Raw genomic sequence first — 12777 nt, 5'->3', positions numbered from 1 at the left:
TGTATCTTGAAATTCATTTATTTGACAGAGCTGGAAACTGATACATACTTGTTTGTGTTTACCTACAGTCATCACAGATGAGCCAAACAGAGTAGAGGATGAAGAAAGGAGAACAGGAGAAAGGGACACACAAGAAGGAGATACAACAGACAAGAATGACAATGGAGACAACAATGAACAGGAACACCAGAACAGAGAAGAGTCAATGAGTAACATGACTGATTTAGGGACTGCAGATACAGGGCCAAGGCAAGTGAGACATCACTGCTTTCCATCCAGCATGTTTGGCCAGCAAAAGAGATCATTTCAACCGCAAACAGCAAGAGATGAGGGATTATTATTTCCTCCTTCCATCCCTTTTTTCTGTTTAATCTGATTACTAACAACTTCTCATAATTTGACATAGTTTATGATTTAATTGGAAAATGAAGTGTTTTTAAATAATAAACCCGTTTCTGATTCTGATTCTTTGATTTTTTTTGACATATGGGTGTTGAGAGATGTATCCATATCTCTTGATGTTGCTCTCAAAGTGCACAAGATTGATGCTTTTAACTTCAATATTTAAAAAAAATCTTCCTGGGGGAGCCCAGAGGAGGTGAGTTCCCCCCAAAATAGCACTTTATCTCTGCTTATGTAACTCCGGTGTAGTGTCCCCTCGGCAACAGATCACTCAGAGCTGATTACTTTCCTGCATTTCAATGGACAGCATATACAAAGGACACGTGAGCTGCATTGCTTAAGAGATCCTCTCATGCTATCTCTTTTACAAAATAAGTGTCCAGTCAACAACAAAACATCAGTGATCGTATAGTGGTAGTATATTTTTAACAAACAATGTGAAACATTAAACTTATACAAACTGGTGTACAAAACTCACATACCCGTGTTGATCTCCTGGAGTGTCTCTACTCTTTCTTCTCCACATCTCTTGTCCACCATCAGAGATTGCAAACATTTCAGAAACAGCTAGAGGTAGGGGACAAACAACTTGTTCGCTGGGCATGTCAAAAACCTCCCTGCTTTGATCAAGACTTTAGGGAGCCTTTCAGCCCCTCTAGCAAAGGGACTGGAAAGCAAGCTTTGAAAATGCAGTACCATCTACATGCTGTCATGTTCCAGACACTGCTCTCAACCACTCAGGGCCTGCACAAATACCTGCAGAAAGAAACAATTGACTTGGTGCAGGCAGTAGATTACAAAACAGCAGTTGAGAACACACTGAAAAGTTACCAAAGTAACGAGAAAGCACATGAGGTCTATGACAAGACCAAGGCCCTGTGCAATGATCTTGATATTCCCGGAACTGTGACACAGAGGAAGAAGCGTAGAAACATGGAAGACTTTGTAGTCAAGGCATTATGTGGAGCAATGTGAAACATTAAACATAAATAAACTGGTGTACAAAACTCACATACCTGCATTTCAATATACAGCATCAAAGGACACGTGAGCTGGGTTCTGTTGGAGAAATAGCACCATGCTGCTCACATTAGCTTATTAGCTCAGATTAGCTATTGATGATCACGTTGATAAATGAAATAAAACAAATAGCCAATCACACAAAAAACATGTTGCTGTGACTGTGAGCATTAAACAATTAACATTAAACTAAACAAACACAACAGTACGTTATTGTCCTAATAAAATAAAAACATACATTTTGTCCACCGACATAATACAGGCACCTTACCTTCAAGAGATCCTCACGTGCTATGAGAATCTCCCACAATCCATTGCCGTAACAAAGCTAATGCAGGCACACGTTTGTGACACCAGATGGCGCAATTGTGTATCTGCGTGTGGGGAGTCTTGCAGTAGAAAATTTGACTGTAGCGCCTGTGGGCTAAGCCCCGAATGTTTCCAGGTCCAGGTGACGCCCCTGATGTCGAGCCCTGAATAAATACACTGAATACAGTATATACAGCAGTAATGTGCAAGGATGAATGCGCTTCAGCACACCACACAACAACAGGCAGTGTGGGACAGCGTGGGGTTCATTGACAGCAGTCTGACTGCTGAAGGGAAGAAGCTGTGCGTGGTCCTGTTTGTTCTACCCGGGAGGCTGCGGTAGCGTGTCCAAGAGCGGGTGCCACGTAGGGGGATAAACATTGCATGGTTGGGGTGGGAAGAGTCTCTAATGATGTGCTGTGCCCTCTGCAGTGATTTCTGGTCCTTGACCATGCAGTTGCCGTACCGACTGAGATGCAGGTGGAGAGGATGGTACAACGGTAGAAGTTCACCAGCACTTGGGAGGATAGGCGGCGTTTTGCCAGTTTCCTCAGCAAGAATATGCGCTTGTGAGCCTTCTTGACTAGGGCTGAGGTGTTGGTGGTCCAGGAGAGGTCCTCCCATATGTGGACTCCCAGTAAATGAGGCCCATGGTGCATAAGGCAGTCCAAAGGTGTTCCTGTGCAGTTGGTGAATCCAGTATGTTGGTCTTTTCTTTACTTAGGTGTGGAAGGTCAATGCTGTGGGAGAAAGGTTGATGCCCTCTTGACATGAGTTTGTGACTTATGAATATAGATTGGCATAGAAAATTCTGCAGATTTTATTTTAGATTTTATGGCTTTGGTTGAATTTCCTGTTTTTTTCACTTGCATTACTGTTTTCAAAAATGTTTTTTTTCCAAGTATGTCAGTAAGTGCCCGTCAGTTTCCAATGACGGTTTCTCAGACAATTCTGTCACAAATCATTTGACGCGTCACGTTGACTGAGGACAGGAATGTCCACTAGTGCTTTAGCCAGACAGTTAAACGTTTACTGCCATACAGTGGTGTAGTGGGAATTTTTTTACTGGGGGAACCTTATTTTAATTAGGTCATCCCAGCGCCATATAGACTGAGAGTTATGTCATCTCCGTTCACTCCAATGGACCACTTTTTTACAGCAATGGCGGATCGTGGAGCCTCTCAATCGTTCCCCGGAAGTTAGCGCCAAGGCTAGCAGAGCTGTAGAGTTGCAGCATAATAACCGTTCGTGACGGACTTTTAAAGGTAAGAAGAAGTTTAAAGATTTATATTGCGGATATTATCAGTACATCTGATTCAAATTAACATGTGTATTAAAGGATGTCAGTGGATTATCCCTAAATTAGTAGATTTAGGGAACGTTTACAGATAACAGATTAAGCTAGGATACCGAAGCAAGTTAGCAACACACGTTGAACAGCCTTTTAATTGTAAATTCCGTTCTCTTAATGTCTATTTGGTCCAACGTTGTTGAATTAGAGAAGAGGGGCTTCTAAACGGGATTGTATGCGGGGGTGGAGGGAGTTAAATAATAGATAAATATAACTTTGGTGCGTGTAAGAGTGAGTGTTTTTAGCAGAGCCATATTGTGTCCTTGTGATTATGTTGATTATTACCTGTCTGTATAATGTTGCAGCTCAGCTGATTTTGGATTGATGGCAAAGGGAGAGGGACTTAAGTGAGAGTGAAAACACAAGGTAAGTTTAATACAAGCGGCAAACTCTGGGTAACAGCCGGGATGCCAATACGGAAGTGCCACACACTGCAGTTCATACATGGGCCGCTAGGGACTGGCTGCAGAAAGGAGCAATTTCCATAGACCCCCATGTTAAAATGCCCAACTTTACCGCAGAAAAAAACATGTTTCTACCCATGGATGCAATAAATATTATTATCGATATAGTTAGATTCCACCTTCATGATTATGAATCTGTGAGTGAATTGTTTTCTAACACAACCCTTTTATTTATATTAGGTCTTAACGTTTTTGCATAAATTAGGGCGTGGTCACTTTGATGGACACGTACATGCCTCACTGTCAGCTAACAGCAACTTCTATGGCTACAACCATAGAGGCTACAACGTTAGTTAGTCATAGTACTGTACTTGACCCTTTAGCTTTAGCCATGTTCGTGGTGATTGTGCCTTTTAGGGAATATTGTTACAAATACCAGACAATTCAAATGTCGTGCTGTGCGCTTGAATGTACTAACAGAACTTCCAAGAAGTCTAAAATGATAATATTATACATGTTAACCCCGTTCGCAGGTGTTTGTGTGCTTGGTAGCTTAGCTTGTTACTTATTAGCCAGCTAAGGACGTAACCCTTTATGCATACACATACATTTTAGTTTATGATTCAGCCTTGGGTAAGACTTTTATAGTCTATGGCTATGACGCCCATAATGCTAAACGGGAGCAAATGTTAATAGGGGACCCAATTATCCCAGTGGTGGCCGCCGGAGCTAACGGAGCCTCAGGGGGCTAGCTCCAGCCGGCGTCCCGGAGCTAGCCCCCTGCGGCTCCGTTAGGTCCGGGCGGTGGAGTCCGTCGTTATAACTGGAGATCAAGGAATGCAGCGAAACGCAGACTTGGTTCGCCTGCTGTAGTATCAGCTAAATAAATTATGTTGAATAAGGCTTATTAAGCTGAACATCGCCACAATTGTTCTGCTCTGTATCGGTAGGCTACTTATTTTCTTAACGTGTGAATGACAAGCATTAAAAATAACAAAATATAGCTAATTCTCTTGCAGATTGTCTCATTTGATTATGAATGTAACATTTATAAAGGGGAACTACACTGTTAGCAGTAACTTGGTATGCATGTATTTCATGTTAGCTTAGCTTCTTAGCCTGAGCTAGCTCTGTTTACTTCCAGTTCGGAGGCAGCAGGTCCCGCCTCGGCTCCGCCTCTTTGCCCTTATTTGGAGCAGGCGGGATTAGACTCTGACGTTGCTGTCAAGCCGTTAGTGGCCGACTCCGCCTACTAAGGGCTTCTCTGCAACTCTGCAGAATCCTATGGGTGACGTCACGGACACTCCGTCCATTTATATAGTCTATGGTTTAATACTACTGTTTTATATAAGTAAACACCTTATCTCCCCAAGGCAATTTCCCATCCAACATAACTTTTTTGCCCTGGTTCTCAAAGGAGCACCTGGAGATGTTGCTTGGTGCTCATCCTTAAAATGAAATAAACCGTAACTTTTGAGGGGGTCTTGACTTTATTTGCCAGACACACAGCACTGAACACACATGCAGAGGTGAACACAGAACACACATGCAGAGGTGAACACAAGACAACATTAGCACGACCAGTAATCCTATAAGCTGTCATCACTACCCTCCTGACTGTTCTCCTCACTGTCTTCCTCTCTGTCAGACATGGTAGCTGATGATGTAGGCCTACTACTTCCTCTCTAGCTGCTTGCATCCACAAGTCAACAGCTGGGTTTGGGTCGAAAGTCTCTGTTGTCATCTTAGACAAGTGGATGTAATCAAATAAGTATGTGAACATAACCAATAACCTACCATAGCCAATAACAAATGAATGTAACTTATTTTATTTGTGTTGTTCATTCATATCTTATTTTACCTTAACATTTATGCATTTTTTTTTTTTGTCTCTCCAGTTTTAAAGGATATGTTTGGTTACTGTCCTATAGTATACATTGGAATGATTTCAAACCTGTTTATCCCAATAATTATAAAGGAGTGCCTTGGAAATATGTGTTTACATAAATTGTGACCAAACTGTTTGAACTTAGACTAAAGTGAACTATCTAAACACTCAGAGTCCTTTACCTCACTGAGCTGTAGTATCAGCCTCTCAGTCTGACTGGAGAGGACTCTCCCTCCACATCATTGTAGAAACATCTTCTTCTTATATCCGTTAGAGCAGATAGCACCAGATTCTAATAACAACACCGGGCGGTGCGCCCTTCTCTCTCTCCCTCGCTCATTCGCATTTTGGCTGTGAGCTGCGGGCGCCAGATAAGCCAACATCCCCCATTTTCATCACTTACAGCGCCCATTGTACAGGGCAAATGAAACGTGTAACCGGGGTGATACATTTACTTAATTATGAATATTGTTACATCAAGGCCGAAAATTAGGATGAGCACCAACGGTCAAAAATGTTTTTTTCCCTCCCAGAACTGCCAGCGCAGCGACTCCCCAGATCTGGCGCCCTAGGCGAACATCTATAACGCCAGTGCTACGGGCCGACCCTGAGTTCATATGCAACTCGCAAATATCTTTCTCTCCTCTCTCCTCTCTTCTCTCTCTCCCTCTCTCAATTTTGGAACGCAAATGCGCCTTTTTTCAAATGACCCGGTGCTCTTTTTTTGGTGGAGGTGCGCATGCGCACCAGTTATGTGCAGCCCTGTGTATAACCCTTTCTCCTGTCTGTTACTCCCTCTTTCAGTACAAGAACCAGAGGGGGATTCAATGGAGCCTGAATACCTGCACTGAGACCCTCACCCTGCACCCTGAGTCTCAACTCTCAGTGTTTTTCAAGCCTTTCCCTGTTTTTTTGTATTAAACAAAACATTAAGCTTTCCCAATGGTATGGTTTTCGTTTTGTGAAAAAGTGCAAATGCAGTGTTTGTATATAATTAAATCACATATTTGTTTGTTGTTGGTTGTGAAATTGCTCCTGCTGACTTGAGCCAGCCATTTTTTCCTCCGCTCTGTGTCAGTGGGGAAGCCGTACATTCGTACTCCTTTCTCGGAGCGATTTGAGCATCCCCAGGCAGCACAGCAAACCATGGTGGTGACTAGGAGGCAGCACAGCAAACCAGGACAACACGGAGGAAAAGGCACAGACAAACTGCATGATATGCTATTCAATGTTTATTGAATTCCATGTATTTGCAATGGATGTTCCTAAAACAACACATTTAACATCATCATCATCATGCTGCTGCTGCTAGTCCTTTGATAGTCACCTGTCGGTCTCCTGTCCTTTCTGAAAGCCATAAAGATGACATTAGTCATTTAGATAACTTGTGTCCTCAATTACCATGGGATTACTGAAACTACCATGCATTTAAGAAAATGGTAGAAATTAATCTAATCTGAATTTTAAAGCATTACTTTAGATCCCCTCCCTCTAAATGTATCAATAAACATTAGAAAGTGATGCTCCTGACTACCATACAAGTTTAAGAAGATAATATTGGTTTTAAAGAATTCAAAGCTATAAATAAACAGCAACAGGCTCTTTAACCAAGGCACTATTAGTCTAACATGTAAACTAGTTGTTCACACTAATCCTAATATTATCACTTAATATTAGCAAATTCTATTTTATCTTTTAAAACATATTGATGTAAATACATACACATATTGACTTGTTGTATAAATATTGCAAATCAAAACCTTTATTCACTAATAATTACCAAAAATCGTAGTTCTATCTCCTGTTATCAACGCATTCACATTGCCCGCCATGAACTTCCAGGGAACGATCCTCGTCTACATGAACCACGTGCCGATAGCGGTTTTTGGACTTCCGTTGTCGTAACTCTTCTATCTATATGGCGCTGGGTCATCCCAAACAAGGCCGCACAAGTGCGCAGTGCACTCACAAAACGGGCAGACAGGTCCACAGAAACTACCGATATGCTTAGTCCTACTTTAGTTACTGTACTGCAAAAAGCAGACGGCGCTGCACTCAACACACACAGACTCAACATCATGGACACACAGGCACATAAATTACATAAACAATTTATAGGCCTAAATTGCATAAGCTACAGTATTGCAACTAAGCAGACGGCGCTGCTTCTCTCTCTCTCTATCTCCATTTTCAAAATCTATTTAAAACTCATAACAAATAAACAAAATTCCCAAAGTTGTCCTGAAATTAACTTATTAAATAAACAAAACAACAAATATAGCCTACTTATGCAAACAACATTGAATCTGGACTTGAAATTATTCTGATTAGGCCTAGCCTACATTGCAAATAAGCAGACAGCGCTGCTTTTCACACACACACACACACACACACACACACACACACACACACACACACACACACACACACACACACACAGAAACACACACACACACACACACCTTGTGTTTTGAAGACTGATAAATCCGAAATGGATGAACAAACCAGCACAGTTTCCCAGCTTTGCAGTGTATCCACGGGTATGCCTCCTGTTTCCTCCGCCACATCTCCTCCGTCCATGCATCTGGGAAAGGTGAGCTTGAGCTAGCTAGGGGAACGTTGCTAGCGCAGCTAACGTTAACATTAGTGCTAGCATTATCCACGTCTTTAGGTGGCTCTTCTGATGATGTATTACTAGTAGCAGCTTCACTTGTAGCTTCAGTGCTGCTAGCCTCTTTCTTCTTGTGAATTATATTCGTTTTAGAAAATAAGTCAAGTAAAACATGTTTGCCTGCCATTATAGAGCTTTTTCGTTAGCGTTCTTGAGGGAAAGAGCTGCCGCAAAATCGGCGGGCGGCGAGCTGGCTCGCCGTGGGTGTGTCAGTGACACACCCCCAGCTCGCCGCGGGGTCACGAGCGTGATGACGAATCATAATTTTTTATGGCAATCGTTTTTATTTTTTATTATAATTACTGTGAAATGTATTATGTTTTTGTCATTATTACAACAAATACACTCTTGCAACTGATAACACTGGCAATTATTTTATATTTATGAGACTATTTAAAAAAAGAGCATGCTCCAAATAAGTGGGGGTACGGCATACCCCCGCGTCCAACGCCCACTACAGCACTGCTGCCATAAGGCGCCTCCAATTTCAGTTCTGAACATTTAGCAGTACAATCAACGGGCCTTCAACTGCAGACCACATGTAACCAGGGCAGCCCAGGACCTCCACATCCAGCTTCTTCAACTGCCAGACTGTCTGAGACCACCCACCCGGCAGCTGAGGTAACAGCTTGTCCGCTCAAACAAAGAATTCTTTAACAACCCATCTGCTCCTCGTCCTCAGGCGTCTAGCATTTGGGGAAGCATTCCAGAATGGGACACAAACTGCATACTTGTAATCCTTATCATGTGAAATTCTTAGTTCAGATTGCCTAGTTAATGTCTTTTTACTAAATACAATTGCACATTTCACAGTGGCATTTTGTTGTGAACACATGTTTTATAATGATCAAATGAGATAAAGAGGAACAATAATATTGTTAGCTTAACCCACCTAAACAAAATACAAATTTAAATTTCAACATGATGTGACTGGCGTTAGGAAATGTATTCAAAATGTACTGAAACAGACATATTCTAAATCTTCAAGTCAAGTTTGTATGTTGCGTAAATTATTTCCTTTGACACGTTTGTAATTGGTAGCTTACCCCTTGTGTCCCTGGAAGAACAACTACAAATTCTATCTTAGGCCCCGTCCACACGAGGGCAAAACGGGTTGTATCCGCTACAGTTCTTTATCGTATAGACCAGGGGTCGGCCACAGGCGGACCGCGGTCCGGATCCGGACCCAGACGCCGACCTATACGGCCCCGGACCTATAATCAATACATTAATAGGGGATTTTAATTTTGACGGGACAATTCTATTTTAACCGTCGCCAACAGGGGGTGAAAGAGACGATTGAGCAATACAGGGAGAGAAACACATAAGAAGAGATGAGTGAGCGATACAGGGAGAGAAACACAGAAGAAGAGACGAGAGCGCGGCAGAGAGAAGCGGAGAGGAGAGTGAACAGGCGTGTTAGTGGCAGACAGGGAGAGACAAATAATGACACATGGCGCTCTCCAAGAAGAGGAAAGTGGACAGTGAGAACAGAGCTTTGAACCCTGAGTGGACTCATTCATGTTCATCCTGCACAGAACCAGTGTGTCTCATTTGTTCAGAGACCGTGGCGCTCATTAAAAGTGCCAAAACGCCACTATGAGACAAAACACAAAGGGTTTGACCAAACATTTCCTCTCAAGTCAGAACTGAGGTCACAGAAAATAAGCAGTCTCAGAGCCCAATATGATCCGTCCACCAGGATCACAATTAAAACTAAATATCGTTCCAGGGCAGGCTAACCGAGGCTAACCAATGAGCACCTGCATGTGTATGAGAATGGCCCTGACACCATTTCAGCCAGGATTTACAAACTCCTGGCAGGACAAGCTCCAGCTCAATTCTCGCACTGAATTAAAAAAAACGAGTGAGAGACTGCAATATAAGAGGGAAAGAAAGAGAAACTTTAAAACTGTTCAATTGTTATGATGTGTAAAGCCTGATATTGTTCTATAATCGTCTGAAACTGTTAAATCATGATGTGAAACGGTTAACAAAGAAAAAGGGACACTCAAGCTGCTGCTCACTTTATTTTATTTATCTAAAATTAAGTACTTTTAAGATGCACATATTTTCAAAAGCTATTTTATTTATTTTCTCTTAAATTCAGTCAGAGAGGAACATTACACATATCCACAGTATTTACTGTATATCTGTATAATTCAATGTTAATTGACAATAAATATTGTTGTTTATGAATTGTGCTTTCTTTATTTGATTGGCAGTCAGTTGTTGATTACATGCAAACGTTGATAAAACTACAGGCTACTTCAATATATATCACACTAATTCATAAAGCAAGTTAGACATTTTGATGTTCCGGACCTTTGCATGGGGAAATTTGCTCTAACTGGACCTCGTTGAATTTTAGTTGAATACCCCTGGTATAGACGGTTCGTCCACACGAGGCCGAAACGGAGCCGCGGAAACGTAGCCCTCAAACGATACACTTTAATAACAGCTCCCAAAGTGGGTAGGTCTGGGGACGAAACGCTTGCCGCTGTTTACGCCCTATACCAGGGATCACCAACTACATTTGTCCAAGGGCCAAAATGTATCCAATAGACACTATCAGCGTTTTAAGACAGTACCAGCGATTTTTTCAGATTACTCGTTTTTCAAATGTAACGCCAGCTGAATACAGTTAGCCTACTTGATTTTTGTATTCTGATTACGTAACGCCGTTAGATGTATTCCGTTACAACCCAACCCTGCTTCTAGGCTACTGTCCCGCAGCTCCTGCCTCTCTGTTGGACTCTGTCGCAGCAGGGCTGCTGCGGTGGTGCGGAGCGCACAAAGCAGACTCTTCACAACGAAGGATCACTTCTTCTTCAAAGCACGGAAGGTTTTGCAGTACGCAGTCTACTGTCCCGCAGCTGCTGCCTTTCTGTTGGACTCCGGTACTGCACACAGTGGTTACTGCGAACGCAGTAACCACGCCGCAGTCACCCCCGTCGTGCGGGCCGGATGAGAATGTCTGGCGGGCCGGATGTGGCCCGCGGGCCGCCAGTTGGTGGTCACTGCCCGATACGATCATAACCCCGCCTCTTCCCACCTATCCTGCTCACCCCCACCTCATTGCTGATGCGTTTCGCCAACAACAACAACAATGGCGGATCACAAGGTTGCGTTCGTGCTCCAGACGCTACTGACCATGATACAGATGTTAGTGCAACATCTACAGCTCCTCGACCACAACCATCAGCAACAAGTGGACATGGAGAACTACATGAACTACATGTTGCTAAATCCACGAGGAGAATAACCAGAAGGGCAACCAGACAACCATGCTCGGGGGGTTGTATTCGCTGCTTTTGGTGTATTTTGTAGCGGAAGTACAGAGCCATTTACAGGCCCGGCATATGTACTGCAGCGTCTCCAGCAGGTCGAGCGGTCTCGTGTGGACGTACACGTTTCTTAAGCCGATTCCGTGTGGACGGAAGACTTTTTTGATATCGACTTTGGTTTGTTTTTGTCTCTGTGTGGACAGGGGCATAAGTCCAACTTGCAACAACCAATAGCTGTTAGTGTGCATTGCCTTTTGTGCAGTGCTTTGTGTGGATTCAGACGATGCATGTGCAGGAGTGGGAGTATTGAGTATTACGCAGAGGCCTCTGAAGTGTTGTGTCTTGTCAAATGTGTTAGTTATGTTTATGTATTTTGTCTGTCATTTCCTGTATTTTGTATTTACCTCTTGTCTTTCATTTCAGGCCCTGTTTCTTCCTCCCCTTGTTTGTATTTCCCGCCTTCATCAGTGTCTGCCCCGCCCCTGATTGTTTCCACCTGTTCTCACTCACCTCATGTTTAAATAGTCCTGTCTCTCCCCTGTCCTGTGTCAGTTTGTCTTGTTTGTTTTCTCGAATGGTCGTGCCAAGCCTCAGTCAAGGTTTTGCTATGTTTGTTTATTTTTGTTGGCTTAACCTGATAAGGCAAGTAGCAACGCTGTCTTCCACGACAGTGCTTTCGAGGTGTGCAACTCGATTTTGACAGGAAAGCTACTGGAGACTTCTAGAATTGTGTGAGTATCATTCTGTTTTTAGACTTCTCTGTTTCAGTGTGTGTACTCTGTATCAATGCTCTGTAGTTGATCTGACTGACATTGTGATTTTAAATCTCAAAACCACTACAGTATCTGTCAGGCAGAAACTTGGGAACAAGTAATTTGACTGAAACCTTAAAAGTGAACTAACTGACTGCTAGGGTTAACTTTGATTTAAACATTTGTAGAATACTAAGAGCTTTATTGAGTAGGTGTAACTGTATTAAGGGTTAAACTCATAACTTTATAACTTAGGGTTTAATGTAATTGACTTAAAAGACAATAACAAATCAGGAGGAAGCCAGTCTAGATTTCCTTTTGAGGGCCACCAGCTGCAGAGAGTTAACTAATTAAAGGGACGTTGCCCCACAGCTGTGAGAACTCAGCAATCAGGTGTCCATTTTAGGTAGCACTTTCCTGGAGCGTCAGCTCCAGCGTCAGACAGGCTAAGACTGGCAAAGACATTAGAGTCCTGCAGGAGTCAAAGACTGGCAAAGACATTAGAGTCCTGCAGGAGTCACGAGGGAGGCAAAGAGGAGGCAAATCCTACTCTGATTTGAGCTAAGTATCGCTGGTGTTTTATTTTCTTTGGTTGTTTAGCCCCTCATGCTATAATCATGTGTATTTTCTCCATTCCTGTTTATGTGTCTTCTCGCAATTATCACTGGCCCCGTGTATCTCGTAATCGATATA

This window comes from Gymnodraco acuticeps, unplaced genomic scaffold (genome assembly GCF_902827175.1).
Source record: "Gymnodraco acuticeps unplaced genomic scaffold, fGymAcu1.1, whole genome shotgun sequence".
Lineage (NCBI taxonomy): Eukaryota > Metazoa > Chordata > Actinopteri > Perciformes > Bathydraconidae > Gymnodraco > Gymnodraco acuticeps.
The sequence above is the reverse complement of the archived record's forward strand: the minus strand, read 5'-3'. Positions refer to the sequence as shown.